We start from the raw sequence: 19,497 nt of genomic DNA on the forward strand, positions 1-19,497 counted from the left end.
AATCTCCAGATCCTAGCAATGAGAAAATTTGACAGTTGTCAAAAGCAGCTAGTTATTATGAGTGAGATAGGAAATTTTTTTCACTGTCGCAAGTATAGAAATGTTACAGGGAGGCATTGATTGCATCATGATGTCATGTTTATAAAGAAGGTCTCAGAACATATGGTAAAATCTCCAAGTTCTAAAAGTGACAGTTAACTTTCCTGGATGTTGGTAGGTATTTTAATACTTCCATTACACATATATGGTTTTATTATCACTAATCAAAATGTCTTGATTACTTCTTAATTTTTAGAAAATTGATTTTATAAGAATTGCATTGTTAGAAATTTGCATTGCCAAGAGTGAGATTGATACAGCGTATAATAGTGAAGCCTGTGTACATCAGAATGATTTGGAGGGACTTGTTAAATATACAGGTGCCCTTATCCTGATTAAGGCAATCCAAGGTGGAGTTCAGGCATCTATATTTTCAACAAGCCACAGGGCAATTCTGAACTGTAGTTGGGTTTGCAAAGCCCTTGTTTGGGTAGCAACTGACTTAGCCCAAAGAATTTGCAAGTGTCTTTCTTTAGTTGCATTTCAGCAAGAGTAGCTCCATGTGCTGCCATGTATACTTCAGTAAATCTCCTTCATTTGCTCTTTTGTTGCCCCGCTTGGGTCTCTGCTTATGCCCTGTCCCTGTCTTTGTGGCCCATACCCACTGTTCACTGATGAACTTTAGTAGCTTTAGTAGCTTCTAAAATGGGCCGAGCTATGCAGTTGATATAAACCGAGAAAAAAATGGCAGGCTATTCTGCTGAACGATATTGGGAAAAAAGGGTGTGATAGAAGCCTGATGATGTTATTTTATTTTCTGTGCCCTCTTGAGTGCTTTTCCTTTCATTAAATTGAATCTTATGCAGAATCACACTCTGGAACGTAGATGAATGTGGAGCTTCTCTGGCTGGCCGTTTGGCCTGCCTCCGACTCCGACACTCTTTAGGCCCTTCTCATGAACCTGAAATCTGCTGTGACCTTTAAGCTTTAGTGTCCCATCTAAAAGCAGTAAGCGTATTGTACTGGCTTTTTCATGTTTAAATTGTCTCATCTAACTGAAATGTTCTCCAAGTAGAATTGGTCTTTAATTAAAATGATTCACATGTTATCTAAAGTGTTTTTCATCATAAACCTATCATAAACCTCCTTCCCAACTTTTATAGGGAAATTCAATTGTAAAGTAATATGAGGTGTTAAGTTTCATTTTTTTTGGAAGAAGATATTCATCCAGTAAATATTTATTAAGCACTTTCTAGATATGATGCAATTCAGTTTCAGAAGTATAGCGTGCCCCCTTATAAAACTGCATAATCTTTAAATTGAAAGGCTAGATATTGTTATCAAATATTGCTTCTTCAGGTTATTGCTTCCTTAGCTCTTTAAAGAAATGTGTACCTTTAACATGGATGGGTTTATATCCAGATAATTCCAGAGCCATCAGGGCTTCAGTTTGCTGGGGAAGGAAATCACTTTTATTGTCATTTGAAGGCTCCTCTGGGATGAAACACTATCAGAGGGAGCAATACAGTCTAGAGCACCAACTTTTCAGAGGGTTGCAGTTTGTTTAAACAAATACATGATCTCTGACTTAATGAAATGTCTTTTGAGCACCTGATATATATAAGGCACTGTGGGAGGGCTGGGTGTGCATGGCGTTGTAACGTGGGGCTTGAGCCCACAAGGGGCTTACCATCTATCTGGAAAAAGAGATCTGGCAATAAGTGATCACAGTGAACTCAGATAAAGGGATCAGACTCTACTTACTACAGGGTGCATCATACGATTGAAGACATAGAAATCACCAGGTTGCACAGCAGAACTGGAAAAACCAGCAAGGTTGTTTTGGACAGATTTGTGACCTTCCAAATTTACTTCCTCCAAAAGTTCCTAGTGAACTTAGGGCATCAAAAACTCTAAACTCTATCAAATGTGATGGGAGTAGGTTGTTTCTCTGAGAAGATTTATATTCTCCCTGCCTTTTCAATCCTGTTTTCCTATCTTAGATGCTATAAGCAAAACCTCATTCAGGAAAATAAAAGATGAATGCATGTTCTGAAAGAATATAGAATTATGATGTTCAGCTGAAATGGCCATGATTTCTTTTAGAAGATGAAAAAATTAAATATGTAGGTAGGGAGCATTAGAATGAAATGCTCTAGGTTACCATTTGCTTACAAGAAAATCAAAAGCAGCTGCAGCAGTCGACACTTCTAATGGCAGAAGAAATCGAATGCTGCATACAGTGGGGACCGAGGATTAGCTGGAGGCATAAAAGGAAGGTGATGTCATGGGAAAAACATGGGCTCTGAGCAGAGACTGCCTGGATCTACATCCTCACTCATTGCTGCCCGGGAATGGTTATTTCACCCCTTCTTGCTTCATGCATACTACCTATCACATGCATTGTGGGGCAAAGCTCTCTGTATTGTGCCGGGCACCCAGTCAGTGGTCAATAAATGTTAGCTGTTCTCATCACCACAGCCACTACCACCACCCTCCTCTAATAAATATTAAAACATACTTTTATACCAATAGCTCCTTTCAAGTAGTTAAAACACCCCCCCCCCACAGTACTCCATTAAGGAAATCCCAAGTGGAATGGGTGTCATCATCTATATGGTACTCACTGTTACACTTCTGTCTATTAGTATATACATATTGGTGCTGTGGACATACACTCAGAGATGAATTTAATTGTGTTTGGGCAGCAGCATTTTCATTGTTGATGAGCTTACACTTATTTGCTCCAGTTTACAGAGCAGCGGGGGTTGTCCAAAAGTCTAGGAATCTACATAATTAAGACTTTTCTCCTTCATTCATGTATTTGCTCTAGAACCTACAGTGGCCCTCGTGAGGGTGAGTAGAGCTGGTCCATCTGTCCTCCTATCTCACTCTTGGTCTCATTTTGAATTTTCTTCCTTTTTCCAACTGATGCACGGAATAACTGGGCTGTGTTCATTGAGCTAATTACCTCACCTGCTCCAGGGCCTTAGAAACCAAAGGCCTGTGGGTGATCTGTGATCATGGCAAGCAGGAAGCTTTGGGGACCACGCTTCCCATTTGAAATAGTCCTGGTTTGAAAATGTGGGAGGGAAGCCGAGCAGCTAGAGAGCACCATGTGGCTGTCTAATCAGAAAATGTTGAAATGGAAAGATGTTGGAATAGAAAATCAAATGTCATTTATTCATAGGCCTACGCTTTCACAAGTGCCTTCCTGGAAGACTAAGCATATTCTTTGTGGTGGTGGCCTTTTAAATGTCAATCTGCAGAAGGATTTCTGTTTTTAGCAAAGGCTGTTCTCTAAGGCAATTAGAAAATAGTTAAAGTAATAATCATTACTTATTGAACACTTGCTATGTGCCAGGTACTGTACTCAACACTTTCTTTACATTGTCTCATTCAATCAGGACAATATCCCTATGACCTGGAATGTTATTACCATCATTTTATAGTTGAGGCAGCTGTGGTTGAGAGATAAATAACTTGTCCAAGGTTGCACTTAGTAAGTTGCAGAGATGGGATATGAACCTGGATCTGTCTGATTGCAAACCTTGTGCTCTTAAGCATTTCTCTAGACTTCTTCATGTATGTTCCTTGGGCGTACAGTTTATGCTGAAATGATATTTTACATTGGCTGATAAATCAGAAGGAGCCAAGAGAAGATTACATACAGACTTAGATTAAATTTAATGTGTCAGTCTCCTTTATTCCTTTATGTATTCATTTAACAACCTTACCTTTTTTAATAAAGAGATTCTTTTTTTTAAATGTCTATTTTATGTGTGAGAGAGAGAGAGTGCACAGGAGAGGGGCAGAGAGGGAGACAAGAGAATCCCAAGCAGGTTCTACGCTCAGTGTGGAGCCCAACACGAAGCTTGATCTCACAACTGAGAGATCATGACCTGAGCTGAAATCATGAATTGGACACTTGGGGCACCTGGGTGGCTCAGCTGGTTAAGCACCTAGCTTCAACTCAGGTCATGATCTCACAGTCGTGGGTTCAAGCCCCATATCGGGCTCTGTGCTGACAGCTCAGAGCCTGGAGCCTGCTTCAAATTCTGTCTCCCTCTCTCTCTCTGCCTTTACCCCACTAGTGCTCTGTCTTTCAAAAGTAAATAAATTTTAAAAAATTAAAATAAAAAAGTCGGATGCTTAACTGACAGAGCCACCAAGGTACTCCCAAAGAGATTCTATTCTTTAAACTTAATAATATACCATGAACATCCAGACTGATACATTTGTGTCTGTCTTTTAGTTGTTGCATAGTATGGTGTGGTTACACCATAATTTATTCAAGGATTCTTTTGTTGGTGGATACACTGTAATTTATTCAATTGTTTTTTTTTTTTTAATGTTTTATTTATTTTTAGGAGAGAGAGAGAGACAGCGTGAGCAGGGGNATTGTTGCATAGTATGGTGTGGTTACACCATAATTTATTCAAGAATTCTTTTGTTGGTGGATACACTGTAATTTATTCAATTGTTTTTTATTGAAGGGCACTCATGTTATTCCATGGCGGGTTCTCTCCCCCAACCCCCCGCTCCCCAATTAGGTACATTTTCTATTTGAAAGCTGCTGCTGTCTGCACTGCAGCTGCTATGTGATAAAAATTGAGTATGGCGATGCTTGGACAATTGGGACACATTTAAGCCCAGTGATGAGCACCCAGGTGGTAAAGTCAGCCAGACCGTGGTCCAAGTTTTGGCCTTACCACCCACCTGCTGTGTGAACTTACATAAGCCATCCAGCCTCTCTATCTCAGTTACTTCATGTGAAAAATGAAAGAAATAGTGATGCTCTCAAAGAATAACCCAGAGAAGTAACAGAATACTGTGTGTAGTGAGCTTAGCACAGAGCTGGGCATGGAGCAGGTGCTATACAACAGGAGCAACCATATTACAGGGACCCTGCAGAAATGTCCTCTGGCTGGAACCAAGACATGAGTTCTCTGAGGCCAGGACCATGTCATTTATCTTTGGTGCATTATAGAGATAAATATTTGTCAATCAGAGTGGTTTGAAAAAGGACTACTGTTCTGGGCCATATTTGCCTTCCTATATCTTTATCATAACAAATTGCCAGACCATATTCAACAGTGTCTGGGATGGAGAACCTTTAGGGGGTTAATCTTGCTGAGGAAATGTTTTTCACCTGGAAAGAAGACTGAGTGAAATTTACAGAGATCTTGCCTCATATTTTCATTTGCCCAAACCATGTGTTTATGACTCCGGCATCTGGGCTCTCAACCACTGAGCCATATTGCCATAATAATGATGATATGATAACGGCTAGCATTTACTGAGCACTTATTTATATGCCAAAAAAATGAGCCCAGCACCCTTTACCAGCTATCCCCTAATTATCACATCAATCCCATGAGGAATATGCCCTCATTATGCCCATCTTACACTTGGGGAAACTGGGACTCTTTGTTAAGCAGATTTGCTTGGGTTGGTGGGACGTGGGCTTTAAACTAGCTCTACCCAATATCAGAGCCACCATGCTAATTTCATGCCATGCTCTTGTAATTATGTAGTGTAGGGCTCAATTTATGGAAATTTGTATTTGTAAAGATATGGGAACCTTCACTATAATAATACAAGAGTAAAGGAGAGACGCACAGAGGGCTAAAAGAAGAGAGTGTTGCTCTGTTAATTTTGATGCCTCTCCTTCAGTGTTGATATTTGGATGATTTAATTAAGTATATGATGAAAACAATATTCAGGAGACTGCTCTGGCTACTTTGTGTAGAATAAAGTAAAGGTGGTAAAAGCTAGAATCAAGGAAAGCAGCTAAGCTGCTGTTGTAGTCTTAGGCATGAGGTCAGGAAATCTGGGATGAGAGGGGTGGTAGTAGAAATAGAAACAAATCAGCAAATGTGCTAAACAGTGCAGCAGGACATAGGGTAGTAATTACACCAAGAGTGGATTGTGGAGAGTGAGGAGCGTGGCTCGTCATCCCTCGAAATGTCATCCTTCCCTGGAGATTGAAAAGGTGCACCCAGACATTCCCTATTCCCCTTTCCAAAATTTTAGGGAACATTCACTGGTGGTATTTCCAACCTTTGGGAAATACTGAAAGGATTCCAACAAATGGAAATATCTTCCATTTGTCATGTCCTAGTTGGGGAAGCTCCTCCTTTATCCCTGGCTCACTGAGTCCATGGTTATATGGCGATCCAAAGGCCGTATCTCTGAGGATATTGTCCAGGAATACCTCAGGCAGTGGTTCTCTGGGACAGCATCTTAGCTGAGTCACCATGTCTCAGATCTGATCTTCAATTATGTATTTTCAGGTGACCCAGTTCAGTCTCTGCCTCAGGAAAACTAAACTGGAAGAACAGTGTAGAGGTTATGGTTCTAGTTCTTTGCCACTCATAACTGTGTAACCTTGGGTAAATTACCTAATCTCTCTCAGCTTCAGTTTCCTCATATTAGCATGGTATTTTCCTTGTAAGATTCCATGCTGATTAAATGCATGAAAAGCACTTAAGTAGGTGCTCAGAACATAGAAAGTGCCTGATAAATATTACATGCTGATTTATCATGATTGATCTATAAATCAGAAGTAACTTGTGTGATACCTTTTTGTAGAGATGTTAAATCTCAGGTCCCTATACTAAGGGCTCCCTGTGCCCCTCCTGTCCCTTTTCTTTCCCCCACCCCTCTTTCTCTTATTGAAGTTAAGGGAAACCGAATTGTTCATCAGAAGGTCAACAAAGGAAGGAGATTATGTAGGCATGTAATCCTGAAGCACTGGGGAAGTGACACAGTGTTCATGCCTCACGATAGCAGTTACCTTCCTGGTAGCGAAATGGGTTTAGTGTCTCAGCTCCAGCGTCTCATTCTTTTGGAAACTGCGAGTGAACACATTCTGCCCCTCTCAACACCGTGTTTCTCTAATGCTTATCCCTGGCAGTTGACATCGTCTTTATGTTAATGTATTAGAATCACTCATGAAACTGAAGTCAGGCTTACCCTTTTTTTGACCTGGGACATGCTCTTTTTCTATCTTCTCTCTGTGGCTTTTGTTCCCAGGCAGCATACCATTGCAATACGATTGTTATTTTGTACAACCTACAGAAACCATGGAGCTGGAAGGAGCACAGAGATTAGCTCCCTCCCCCTCATTTTACAGATGAGGAAACTTACTTAAGTAATAGTCTGAATTCTATTAGAACAAGCAGAGAATGTGTCAGGAGGGAGCTGGGGTTAGCTCTAGGCAGCCACATCAGCATAATGGGAGTAGCTTCAATTTTTCTTCATACTGTGCTGAATTCATTTGTTATAATGAACCTATCTATCTATATATATTATAGTCATCAAATTATCTTCAGTAACTAGATAGGTGTTATTAGTTTAAACCTTTAAGATCCCTGAAAGTACTTCGGTTCACCAAGCACGTCTGCCATATGCACTTACAGAGATTCTCCACTGAATGGTAATTGTAGTAACTGCTGCCCGACTCTTGTAATATCTTCTATAAAAATAATAATTTGTGCTTCAAATGTCTCTTTCTTTGAGTTGCTCAAAGTACTTTGCAGGAATCACTTACTTAAATCCATCCTTCGGGGTGGTATATGGAATTGCTTACAGTGGAGTGGCTCAGTAGGAGTAGAGGAAGAGTGCCAGGGGCTCCTAGAATCCAGACCCCAACTTGGTCTTGTTCAGATGCGATCCTTATTCGTGACATTAGAATATCAACTGTATTGAATGAATAATAGATCTTCGTTAAATCCTTCTGAAATAGTAATGGTAGATACTGTGACAGGTGATTAAAACAAGATGGAGATGTCTTTTTTGGCTTTAAAAACACCAAACTGGGTTTTTGTGAAACTATACCCCATGACTCTCAGCTGTAACTCCGTGCTTTTTCTACTAGATGGTATTACCTAGAGATGTGTTTTCCTTGCTAACATAGTGGTACTTTTAAGGAGTGGTCTTTATCCTTCTGGATTACAAAAGATAAATTACCTATTCTCATTATATGAAGCCTGGTAGCTTTTTCAGGAACATCAAGAGAGCATTTATAGCATCCAAAAGTTAAACTTCAATGCCACTTTGATCCAGGAATACTTATACAGGTGATATTTGACTTTGACACATGCTTTGAAGAAAAAATTTGGCTAGAGTAAGCACAATTAAAATTTGATATGGCAGCTTTCAGTGAGTCATGTTTTTTGGTTTTGTTTTTGTTTTTTTTACAATTCAAGTTATTGAGACCACCTGTGGCTGCACTGGCCTTCCAAGGTTACCTATAGGCAAGTCATGGTGGTTATACAGGGTGGTGATATTGATACAATTTCATGCTCTAAGCACGTTACAGCATAATAAGCCAGCATTGCTAGTCATTTTAAATCAAGACTACTACATGCAATTGTAACATTCCATTTCAGTGCACAAACATTGCATTATTCACCCACGTTGCTATCTTCCTTCCTCCCTGTTTTTTCTGCCCCTACTGCTTTTCACATTGAAAGGCCGTGAAAACATAAGTACCCACAAATGCAACCCTATTTCCTCTCAGTTCTACGCCATAGGCGTACATTTTCATCAAGGTTAAAGTAAAAGAAGACTGAAAATGGCGCACAGAGCTTTCTATCAATCACTGGTTCTGTGGCTGGCATTCACTGAACACATTCCAGTGTGTAAGAGTGGAGGGTTGGGATTTAGGTAGACCAGGGATGGATCCCAGCTCAGCTCTTTACTGGTTGTGTGTCTTCTTTTTCAAATCAGTTTCCTTATCTATAAAATAAGGAGGGTAAGTCTTGCCTCATCAGATAATTATAAGGGTTAAAAGAAAATGTGTATGAAATCTCAAGCTTAAGGCCTAGTATTGAGTGTTTTTCAATAAATTAAATCTCAGTGTTTCTCAAATTATTGTATGCATAAGTATCACCAGCAGTGCTTGTGAAAACTTCAGATTCTCATGTTTACTCACATCCCCTGCCAAGGATTTTGATGCAGTAGATCTGGTTAGGAACCAGAAACTTGGTCAGGAGCCAAGTTTCACAGGTAGGTGGTCTGAGGACCATAGTTGGAAAAATCACGCTTGAGGTTGTAAGCAGATGAGCTGTATAAAGAGTTCTTCCAACTTTTCCAGGTTATGGTCAACTTCCCTCAATTTTTCAGAAAAAGAAATTATAACTTTCAAGGGTCGCTTCACCACCTGCAAATAGTAACTAGTGGTGGAAAATTGGATGTAGTGGAATTCATTTATTCATTCACCATGTGATATCAGGCACATTCTCTCCAGCAAGAACCTCTCCAAGCTGCAGGGGACTGCAGTGGCAGACAAGGCAGGTGAGGAGGCAGAGCACGAGGTAAGCACCTCCCTCTCCTGGGAGCCTGAAGCTCTGTTTCCAGGATTTATCTTCCTCATCAGTATCAAGGTGTCTCTCTCAAGTAGGGTCCATAGATCCTTTCTAGTCCCCACTGCTAAGATTGTTGCCTTTGCTCCAGAAAGATGTTGGGTCTTCAAGGAAGTTGTCTCAGAGGAAGTAAAGGCTGAGATCTCTCCTTTGATGGGGACCAGACCCTGCATTCCTGGCTAAGAGCAGATCTATGATTCTTATCATCATATGTGGAGCACAGGCTCCCAGACAGCAGATGTGGCCTCCTGCTTATAAAGGCAAGGCCCTTCAATGCTTAGAGGAGGAGAGTTAGTTGCTCTTAGGGCCTCGTCTGACCACTGGCTCAGTAGATGCCATTTCTAGTTCTCATCTCCCTTCTCTGGTAGATGCTAGCCAGCCATCCGAGCTTCTTGCTGTCATCCTCCCTGTGAGTGCTCCAGCCACTAACTCTGCTCCCCTCAGTCCCACTGCGGGCAGAAACAATCTGGATGTTGAGAAAGTCTGCCCTCTCATCTGGTTTGCCTCTCCAGCCGTGTGTTAGATGCTGTGGTCACCTACAGTCTCAAGCTCAGCTGCTGTGTAGGACCAGTTGCAAATGGCCCAGGGAAGCCATGTCTTTGTGTTGTGTCCCCTGGGGGGCTATGCTCAGGTCTCTTTGAGGGACAGCATGGTGGGTGGTGACAGAACTGGGCTGGGACCCAGCAGTGGCAGCCAAAATCCCTCTGCCCCAGCCAGCTCCCCACCTTGGCCAAGGACCACATCTTTCTAGAGAATTCCAGCTCTCCTGTTAGCACAGAATGCCTTTGAGGCCATGCGCCCACACCCCAGAAGACTCTAAGCAAGGGTTGGTAATGGTCTAGTGAATCCAAAGAAAAGCCTGGAAGCAGTGACCGTAACAGGTTTATTGCGGGAACTGATGTACAGGGAGCCCAGGAGTGGCTGACTGGACGATGCATCTGCTGCTGGAATCTATGTGCAGCACGCTTTTATAGTTTAGCTGCTTAGCCTAGCAACCCTCTGTAGCTTCTCCCTTCCTTGCACAACCAGGTTCCAAGGGGGTCAAGAGCTGCCATCCAGGCAGTCTCTATTACAAAGGACAGACAGGCTTCAGGTTGGCAATTCCCAGAGCTCCTGACCTCGAACACTGAATAACATATTCTTCTTCATATTCTGCTTGATGAGAATATAGAGGGAGGACAGTGTCTCTGCATTCTTAAGATAGTGATTAACAGGGGGCTTTCAGGGTATGCTTGCAACACAACTATCCCGCACGTACCATATGGAGGGGTGGCAGACTGTGCCTGGGTTAAGATCTTCTTCCTACATCCTGACCTCTTTGACTTAGGTCCCTGGCCCCCTTGTCCTCAGTTACTTTCTCCAGGTTATGAGTCGAGGCCTGACTTCTTGATCATGACCCCTTGCTTGATGGACCCATGGAACTCTCCATCTCCTCCCAGCTCGTAGTGACCCCTCTGGACTTAGTCACTCTTCCGTTTCACTTGAGATCTTGCTAAATTGCCTGCTCTGTCACCCTTCTTCTCATCCTAATGTCTGTCGTGCCACTGTCTCAAGTCAGACGTGGCAGACCTGCATTCCTTACGATATCTTACTCTTCCTCCCCTTTCCTTCTCTACCAGAGAAGAGCAGCTACACCCCCCTCCCTGGACCTTGACCACCTTTTCTTCAGGGCCCAGAAAATATCCTGAAAATAAGATCAGGATTCTGAAGGAAAATATGTCAGTATTGAGGCTGAGTATGAATCTGATCTTTATGATTCTCAGACTTAAAAAAAAAAACAAAAAACATTTTCTGAAGAGAGTCTACTGTTATCTTAATTGTCACCCTGTAAGACTGCTGACTGTCTGAGGCCCAAGAAATGGCTTTGTTCTGACGATGTGTGATATGCAAATGGAATGAATTCATGGCAACCGAGACCCCAGCTTTAAAATCAGCTCTTTGTGAATCGAAAGCAGCCAATATTCTGTAAATCCTCCCTAGATAGGGTTTCTTACAGAAAATACTGGCAGACTCTGTAATGACTGTGGCTGCTTTGATATGAGGATGTAGTCGATATCTCATGAAAAAAGATTCCAACTTTCTACCTTCTGCAGTACAGAGAGGAAGGGAAGCCGTACGCAATGTTCTCATGTCCATCTGACTCAGCGACCAAAATGCTTTATAATTTTTTAATTGATTTGTCTGGAGAGAGTCCATTCCCTGTAGAGCTTACAGATTCTCCATTTATGTAGGGAGGAAAACTGTAGTCCTGTCCCCACAGCTGCTTGAAATTCCATTATTGATGTGATAAGCTCTTTGTTCCTCATTTTGATACAGATAAGATATTGAACTGAAGAAAATGCACGAAATATATCTTCCTCCAGTAATAACCCGAGAAGTGGTAGTGGTGCTGTTTGTTAATTCAAGATTTGTTTTGCTTTGCCACATGGATTTGCCGTTAATTTCACTCAGGCCCCACAAAACTCTACATCAGTGACATCCAGAAATGGAGGAGGGATTTTCTAGTAGTTGCCAGAAGGTATCTTGATGATGATGCTTGATGCAGATTTAAGAGAGACAGAAAGCAAAAGCAATACATTGTGCTGAGGTGCCAGAGCCAGGACAGCGACTGTGGCCCTGAGTGGGACCCTCCCTCTCTGAGCCCAGGCGGGTGGCAGTCAGCCTTCCCTTCAGCCCCCACTCCAAACAAGTCAGTAAAGCCATGCGGGAGGCATCTTGATTTGAAGAGAGAGAAAGAAATTGGCTCCCAAAGTCTCAAAGCGGAGGTACTTAGGCACTAACCTCTAAGAGGCATTTCATTTTTAACTGGCTTCGTGTTTCTCATAGTTTGACAACAACCCAAATCAAGAAAACACTTCAGGAAGAAAAGCAGAGCTGCTGGAAATTAAGGGCAGTGCCTGACGGCAGAATGGATTTGACACTCTCTTCTCTTGTTTGGATGCGATTGTTTTTATTCAGCTCCAGGTGTGGTACTAATCTTCAGAGGCCCAACTGAGGGCTCCTTGGTCTGACCCCTAGGCCTCCAGGGACCGCTCAGGTTACTTTATCACTAATACCGCACATCTGGACACTTTATGATGCCTCGTATTGCTGCCTCATGTTTAATTGCTTCATGGGATTTAGCAGTATCGCTCTAGAAGGACGATATTTCACAAAAGGGAGAAAATCTGACTTTGTTTTCGTCTCAGGCTCTAAGCTCTGGTCATCTACGGAGAAGCTGGGAACTAAATTTGCAGCCCATCTCCAGTTAAGTGTAGATTTGTGTGGTGGACACTGTGGGTCCTGACCCTATTCCTGGCTCTATTGCATGGTTTCTTTTCCTCCCTCCCCTTTCTCCTTGTTGTCTGTCTCTTCTAAGCCTCTTTCAATCCTTTTAGGGAATTAGGCAGAGTATAAATAACCTTCTACACGTGAAGCCAGGGGTCATCTACACGTGAAGCCAGGGGTCATCAACACAGATGCTTCCAGACTCCAGGCAAGTAATGAAATGAGTCAGCCCAGGGAAGAGAGCATGACCCGTCCCTGCCCAGCTCCAGGCACTGGTGAACACTGGAATGAGAGCCTATTGTTGCCATATTTTTAGATTTTTCAAGGGAAGTCAAATCCAGTCTTAAGTAAATATCACAATTCTGAAACATAAGCAACTAATGTGTGTATACATACACACACGTATGTATATATATATATACACATATATATATTCCTTCCTTTGTACCTCCTCACCCCCACCCCTACCCCCAAATATTTCGCTGCCATATTCAGCCTGTGCATCACTGGTTTGCACTGGCTGCTTTAAAGTTTTATTTGGTAGCCGCCCAGTTGTAATGGGATTGACTATCCTACCGTGGCTCTTTTAGTATAAGGCCATGAATATTTGGTCACTTGCCAAGTGCTGTTTGGCTGATCAGCAAAAGCCGCTGAAGGATTTGGAAAGGAATAGGAAAAAGGAAAGCTAGTTGCTTCGTTCTATAAAGAGCCAGACCATGTTGGGTCCACTATGAATACACTGTTCAAAGTCCAGGACTTTGCTAATGAGCTCTGTTTTCTCTCCCAGACTAACTGCTCCGATCATGTAGCAGGGAGCCCAAATGCATTTGTGCCTGAAACCCAGTAAGACTGAGTTCCTCTCTTTTGTCCTTATCTAAAGCATCAAGTTAGGGTCATAACTATGCTCCCAATGCCAGGCTCACTCTGAGATTTTGTCCCCAGGTTAGGGATTCAGGAGCATTTAAATTGGTGCTCCCCAAATGCTGGTACCTGAGAAAATTTCTCTTTCCTACATCTCACGCTATGAGAAAAACAGTTGAGGAAAGGTACAGAGAAGGAGGGAAGGGTGGGAGCAGCAGAGAGCCCAAGGGGCAGGAGGAGGTGGAGTGAGAGTGGTCACCTCTGTGAGAGGAGCGTGCGCTCATTCAGCCCACACTTGAAAGAGATTTATCCAAAAGCTGTTGGNCTTTTCTGGTCTTTGAAAGAGGATGTGTTACTCTTGAGAAACAAAAGATTTTATTGTCAGCATGCTTGAATTTAGCGAACAGACCTGGAGACGGTCCCAAGGGATGATGGGCTCAAAGAACATGGATGATATCAGTAACTTTGACCTATTTCATATGAGCATCACCAAGCCTGCTTTTTGGAACTGGCTGCCTTGTTTGTTTTATAAATTAATCCTCATATTGATTTCTTACTTGATGGCTGTGGAAAAGAAGTCTCCCTCCTGTTTGAACTCATATCTTTGGGGGCTGCTGTTAATAAAGGACCAGCCTGCTTATCACATGAAAGTCTTCCCAACCCTCATTGATCTGGCAAGTGACTTCCTTGCTGAGAATTTTCCAAGCTGTAGAATAGGTGTAAAGTGGTTTGCTGCAACGGTAAGGGTTAGAAGAGAGTATCCTAGCTCCATATGGAAATGACAATTAACTGATGTCACTTCTTGGAACCAGAAGAGCTTATTCTAGGAGACAGAGAAATTATTCATAGATTCATAATTATTCACAATTATTTATTGAGTATTTCCCATGTGCCTGTCTCTATTTCAGGCACTAGGGCTATAGCAACCACTAAACAAAACAGATACAAATGCTTGTCCTCAATTATCTTATACTCTAGTTGGACAAAGTAGACAAAAAACAAAATCCAACCCACACATAGAAGTACCTTCATAGTATGTGAAGAGGAGGCAGTTCTATGTGGAAATGAAGCCGGGTAAGGGGGATCAGGAGCATAGGGGAAAGGATTACTATCTGCCTGCCTGCTTGCCTATCTATCTATCTATCTATCTATCTATCCATCCTTCCATCCATCCATCCATCCATCTAAGTGTATTTATTTATTTTAAGAGAGGGTGTGTGAGAGGGGCAGAGAGAGAGAGAGAGATAATCCCAAACAGACTCCCTCTATACTGTTAGCACACACCCGAATGTGGTGCTTGAACCCACAAACCATGAGATCATGGGCTGAGCTGAAATCAAGAGTCAGATGCCCAACCAACGGAGCCACCCAAGTACCCCAGGATTGCTATTTAAAATAGGGTGGTCAGAGTAGGTATCCCTGATTAGGTGACATTTGAGTGATGACTTATATTTTAAAAAGGTTACTCTGGCTTTCCACTGGGAAAAGACCACAGAAGAGCTGGGTTGTAAGTCTGGAGACCCCTTAGGAAGCTATTGCAATAATCCTGGTGAGAGATGCTGGTGGCTTGGAGCAGGATGGCAGCAATGCAAGTGGTAAGAAGTGGTCAGATTCCAGGGTATTTTGGAGGTACAGTTAACATGGATTTCTGATAGATTTATAAGTTTATAACATTGAAAGGGACTTTAGGGATCATTTAGCTCTATTCCGAAGCCAGATAGGGAACATAAGTAAGTGAAACCAGCTGCATGACAGCAGGGGCTTTTAGGAACAGAATGCTATACTCTATTGGATTAGAAAAAATTAAAACGCTATGTGAGCCAAACTAAATATATTTGCACAATTGGCTTGTGAACCTCCAAACTGCATCCTCTAATAGTCAAGCCCTTCATTTTACAGATGAGAGACCCAAGGTCATAGGAAGTTCATTGACTTGTCCAAGGTCATTAGGGGCAGAATCAGGATCAGAGCCTCAGGTTTCCTTGTTTGTAGTCCAGTGTTCTTTCATTGTATTTACACTTGAACCATGAATCGCTTTTCAAATTGATGTAACTTTGAGTGAGCACCAGCAGAGTAGAATGTTCTTTTAAATTTTTTTTCCAAGAAGACAGCTTGATGTATTCATTGTACATTCCCTTCATCTCTATCTTCAAGTGTCCTGTTCTTAAACTTGCAAGTCTTTCCTGTCCCAGCCACCCCACAGAACACCCTTGGGATTCACTGACCCATCGAGGCGTGTGCCCTAGCAACTGTGAGCATTGAGAAGATAGGGGTAGCTCAGCATCCTCACTAATCTGGTGGGCATTGCAGTCAGGGGACGAGTAACAGAGCCTACATAAAATGGGAACAGAAGGTTATACTTTGCTTTGGGAAACTTGATGGGTGGATCAGTATTTACATGACAGATAAAAGCGTAGCATTTGAAAAAACGTTCTGAGGGATCAGTCATGGTCCTTTCAGTGACAAGATGACCATTACATTTATAAACTTAAAAAAATTATACCATTTTTTCTGTTATAAGAGAAATCTGTCCTGGTATATAGAATAATATATTTGATAAAGAGGGTATTGCCAGGAAAAGAATGTTGAGAAAATTAGGTATCTGGGGAAACATCAAGTTCTATTTTCATCTCATATCATAGACAGAAATGAAAATCTCGATGGATTAGAATTTAAATGAAAAAAAATCATAAAAACTCTAAGGAAATTTAGTGAGTATTTATTTGATCACTGAATGGAGAAAGATTTTGAAGGTTTCAAAGCAAAGAAAAAAGAGGGGGAAAAACATAATATTCATCAAATAAAAATTAAAAGACAACCAGACCACAACCACAACACAACCACAACATTTACAATACATATTTGACAAAAGATGAATAAGCTGTAAACAGTTAACATACATCTTGAGGGGGGAAAAAAACCCAAACTCTAATGGATAATGGAGTTGAGAGGAAGAAGTTACAATTCACAAAAGAGGAAATACCAATGGCCAATAAGCTTATAGGAAGAAAGGTATAACCTTCTAGGAATCCGAGAAGATGAAAACTGAACTAGAATGAGACATCATTTTCTGTTTGTCAAACTGGTAAAGGCTAAATAAAAATTTTAATATGTAAAGCTAACAAATTAAGACAGACCCGCCTGTACGTTCTTGGTAGAATTATTTCCTGGTATATCAATCTGGGAAGCAATATGCAATATGCATTGAGATTTTTAGGACATTAATATTCAGCGATCCATTAATCTTACTTTTGAGACTTTATTCTAAAACAGAAAAAGGTAACATTTGGGCCAAGATTTACGTCATAGCTTGATTTACAATAGGGAACAATTGGAAACAATCTAAATTTCCCTTCAAGATATGGAGGTAAATTTTGTTATACTCATGGTGGCATGATGTTCCTGCAGGTTTACCTCCCCACACACAGACCTTGTACCACTCTTGTGCTTTATACACCATGGAGGTCTCTTGTTAAAAAAAAAATCTCTGGCCATTTCTAAAGCTAGTGGCACTTCATGACTTCATTCAGAGGGAACATGTTACATGGCTCAGAGGCGAGAGTCCCATTATCACGGGAATTTTGGAGTGTACATAAAACTGAAAGCAAGAAAAAGCCTAGCCCGAATCACCCCATGTAAAGTCAGACGTAGTTAATATTATAGTATTTCCATTTTTAATCTTTGTAAAATGGATTGATAGAATTTTCCCTAGTTGTCCTCCCTCAGTAATGAAAAACCCTTTCGAACTACGCTTAGATTGTATATTCTATGCACTTGTGCGTACATATATTCTATGTATTATTTACAAGTTTTATCCTAATTCCCCAACCCAGATACTGGACTCTGAGCCTGTTCCAACTCATATTAAATTTTTAAAGTTTTTATAAGGATTCTAATTTACCCACGGCCTTTTAAGAACACACCTGCTATGCAAAGTGAAGTTGGGAGGATCCCGCTGTGAGCTCTGTCTCTGTAACTTTTTCAATAGCACAGCATGCTGGAGCCAGCACAAGCTGAGTTCACCCAGCCTCTCCCAGCCTCCAGCAATTCAGGCATTTCACTTCGCTCAACCTTATCTCTGATCAGCCTCTTCTCCCATAACTCATCATTCCACATCAGGAATCCACTAGTAAGCAATTCAAAAACCTTGAGTGGAACATGACTTAGAGCTATTTCTGCGGCCCAAACTTCTTCAATCAATAAAAGAATGTCAGCAGTTCTATAGTTCAGAGTTATTAAATTCTAATATGATTCTGATATTAGTTTTAAAATGCTAGCCCCAGTCCTCTCTGTCTGATTTCTAATCTCTGAAGGAAACAGTAAATGCAAACAAAGGCATTCTGAGGGTCCAGGGGTCGACAAGGGGTGCCTTTCCACGGTGCTCTCTTACTGTGTTCTTGACAGATCCCTGTGATGGAACAGTTCCTGGTGGAGACTTTCACCAACAGTTTTGTTACTATGACAGCAGAAGCCCTCAACATTGGAGAATGTCAAACTTCACCCTGTGGTGAATTCAAACCTGGCAGAAGGCCATTGCTTCACTAGGGGATGGAAAAATGTCACTCCCTGAGGTGGCAATAGATGGAGCCTCGAGTTCTGCTTTGTATATGGCGTGAGAGGATGATAGTATGGCATCCCGGTAGACAGAGAGGCCGGCTGCCTATGCTATGTGGCAGTGTTTTGTAAAATGTGTTTAGCAATTACAGTTTCTCAGCTTGTGATAGATACTCCTCTAGAAAAGTTCATTGCTTAAATGCATTTAGGGAAAGATTCATTGCAGGGCTTTAATTTTCTAAGGTGCATTGTGAATCAATAAGAACAGGTTGTAGCACACAACATTTCCTAAACCTGTATAACCATGAGAACTACGAGGGACTAGTGTTCTCTAAAGCTTACTTTTGAAAATTCTGTGTTGGAGCTTTGCCAGTGTAGCAGGTTTGAATCTTGGTCTACAAAGTCAGAGAGGCAAGAAATAGCACTTTTTATTTTTTGAAATGTGAAATTCTGATTTTAAAGCTCGTCCCTCCTGGGTGCCAGGAAGTGTCACCCGGGCCTTTGTTGGGGCTTTGCCAAAGTTAGTTCTGATCATTTGTCTACACTAGGCCAGTTGTCTCTGGTCCCAGACGGTGCATAGGAACCATCTGATGCCTTTCCTGGACAATACTGGAGTCTCTGCTGCTGGAGATGTGGGTGTAGATCTTTTGTTTTTACTTGATGGTTTTCTTAATATTTAAGAAAATCACCTGCTCTAGTTTTTATGTTTTTTAAACAACAAGCAAATATAGTGATGTATATATCTAGCTTGTCTGCTGGTAGTGCATGCAAGCTTTAAGACTGATTTGATTTGATAGTTTAATTTGATAGTTTAACAGCATCACCATGATACCAGTTTGATTCTTCTGTATTTGGGGGACTGTAATGTGAGGTTGATCCTAAGAGCTATTCCTGTTTTTGAGGGGAAGCAGAATAGTTAAAGTGATTCCAGATTTTGTATTTGCATACCACATCTTCTAGAAGAAGAGAGAAACAATTGGCTTGATGTGGCTTCTCAGAATATAAAGAATTCTTCTCTCATCAAACTTCTCTTAACTTCTTATTAGTCTTCACTGGATCCCACAAGTTCATTAAAATTATTTTGAGACATTTCATACATATAAAATAAATATGTAAGACATATGAAGATTAATATACATAATGCAACACCATAGACCTACCACCAAGCTTAAGAGCTAGAGTATAATTGGGGCACCTGGGTGGCTCAGTCGGTTGGGTGTCTGACTTTGGCTCAGGTCATGATCTCACAGCTTGTGGGTTCAAGCCCCACGTCGGGCTCTGTGCTGACAGCTCAGAGCCTGGAGCCTGCTTCAGATTCTGTATCTCCCCCTCTCTGACCCTCCCCTGCTGTCTCTCTCTGTCTCTTAGAAATAAATAAAACACTAAAAAAAAAAAAAAAAAAAAA

General features: G+C 41.4%; 1 protein-coding gene across 3 annotated transcripts in view; it reads left to right on the plus strand.

Annotated features, from left to right (window-relative positions):
• Positions 1 to 19,497, plus strand: part of ST6GALNAC3 (ST6 N-acetylgalactosaminide alpha-2,6-sialyltransferase 3) — a 543,469-nt gene that overhangs the window by 180,964 nt on the left and 343,008 nt on the right. The gene's annotated exons all lie outside the window — the stretch shown is intronic.

The sequence above is a fragment of the Crocuta crocuta genome, unplaced genomic scaffold, assembly GCF_008692635.1.
Source record: "Crocuta crocuta isolate KB4526 unplaced genomic scaffold, BGI_CrCroc_1.0 scaffold125, whole genome shotgun sequence".
NCBI classification, from domain to species: domain Eukaryota; kingdom Metazoa; phylum Chordata; class Mammalia; order Carnivora; family Hyaenidae; genus Crocuta; species Crocuta crocuta.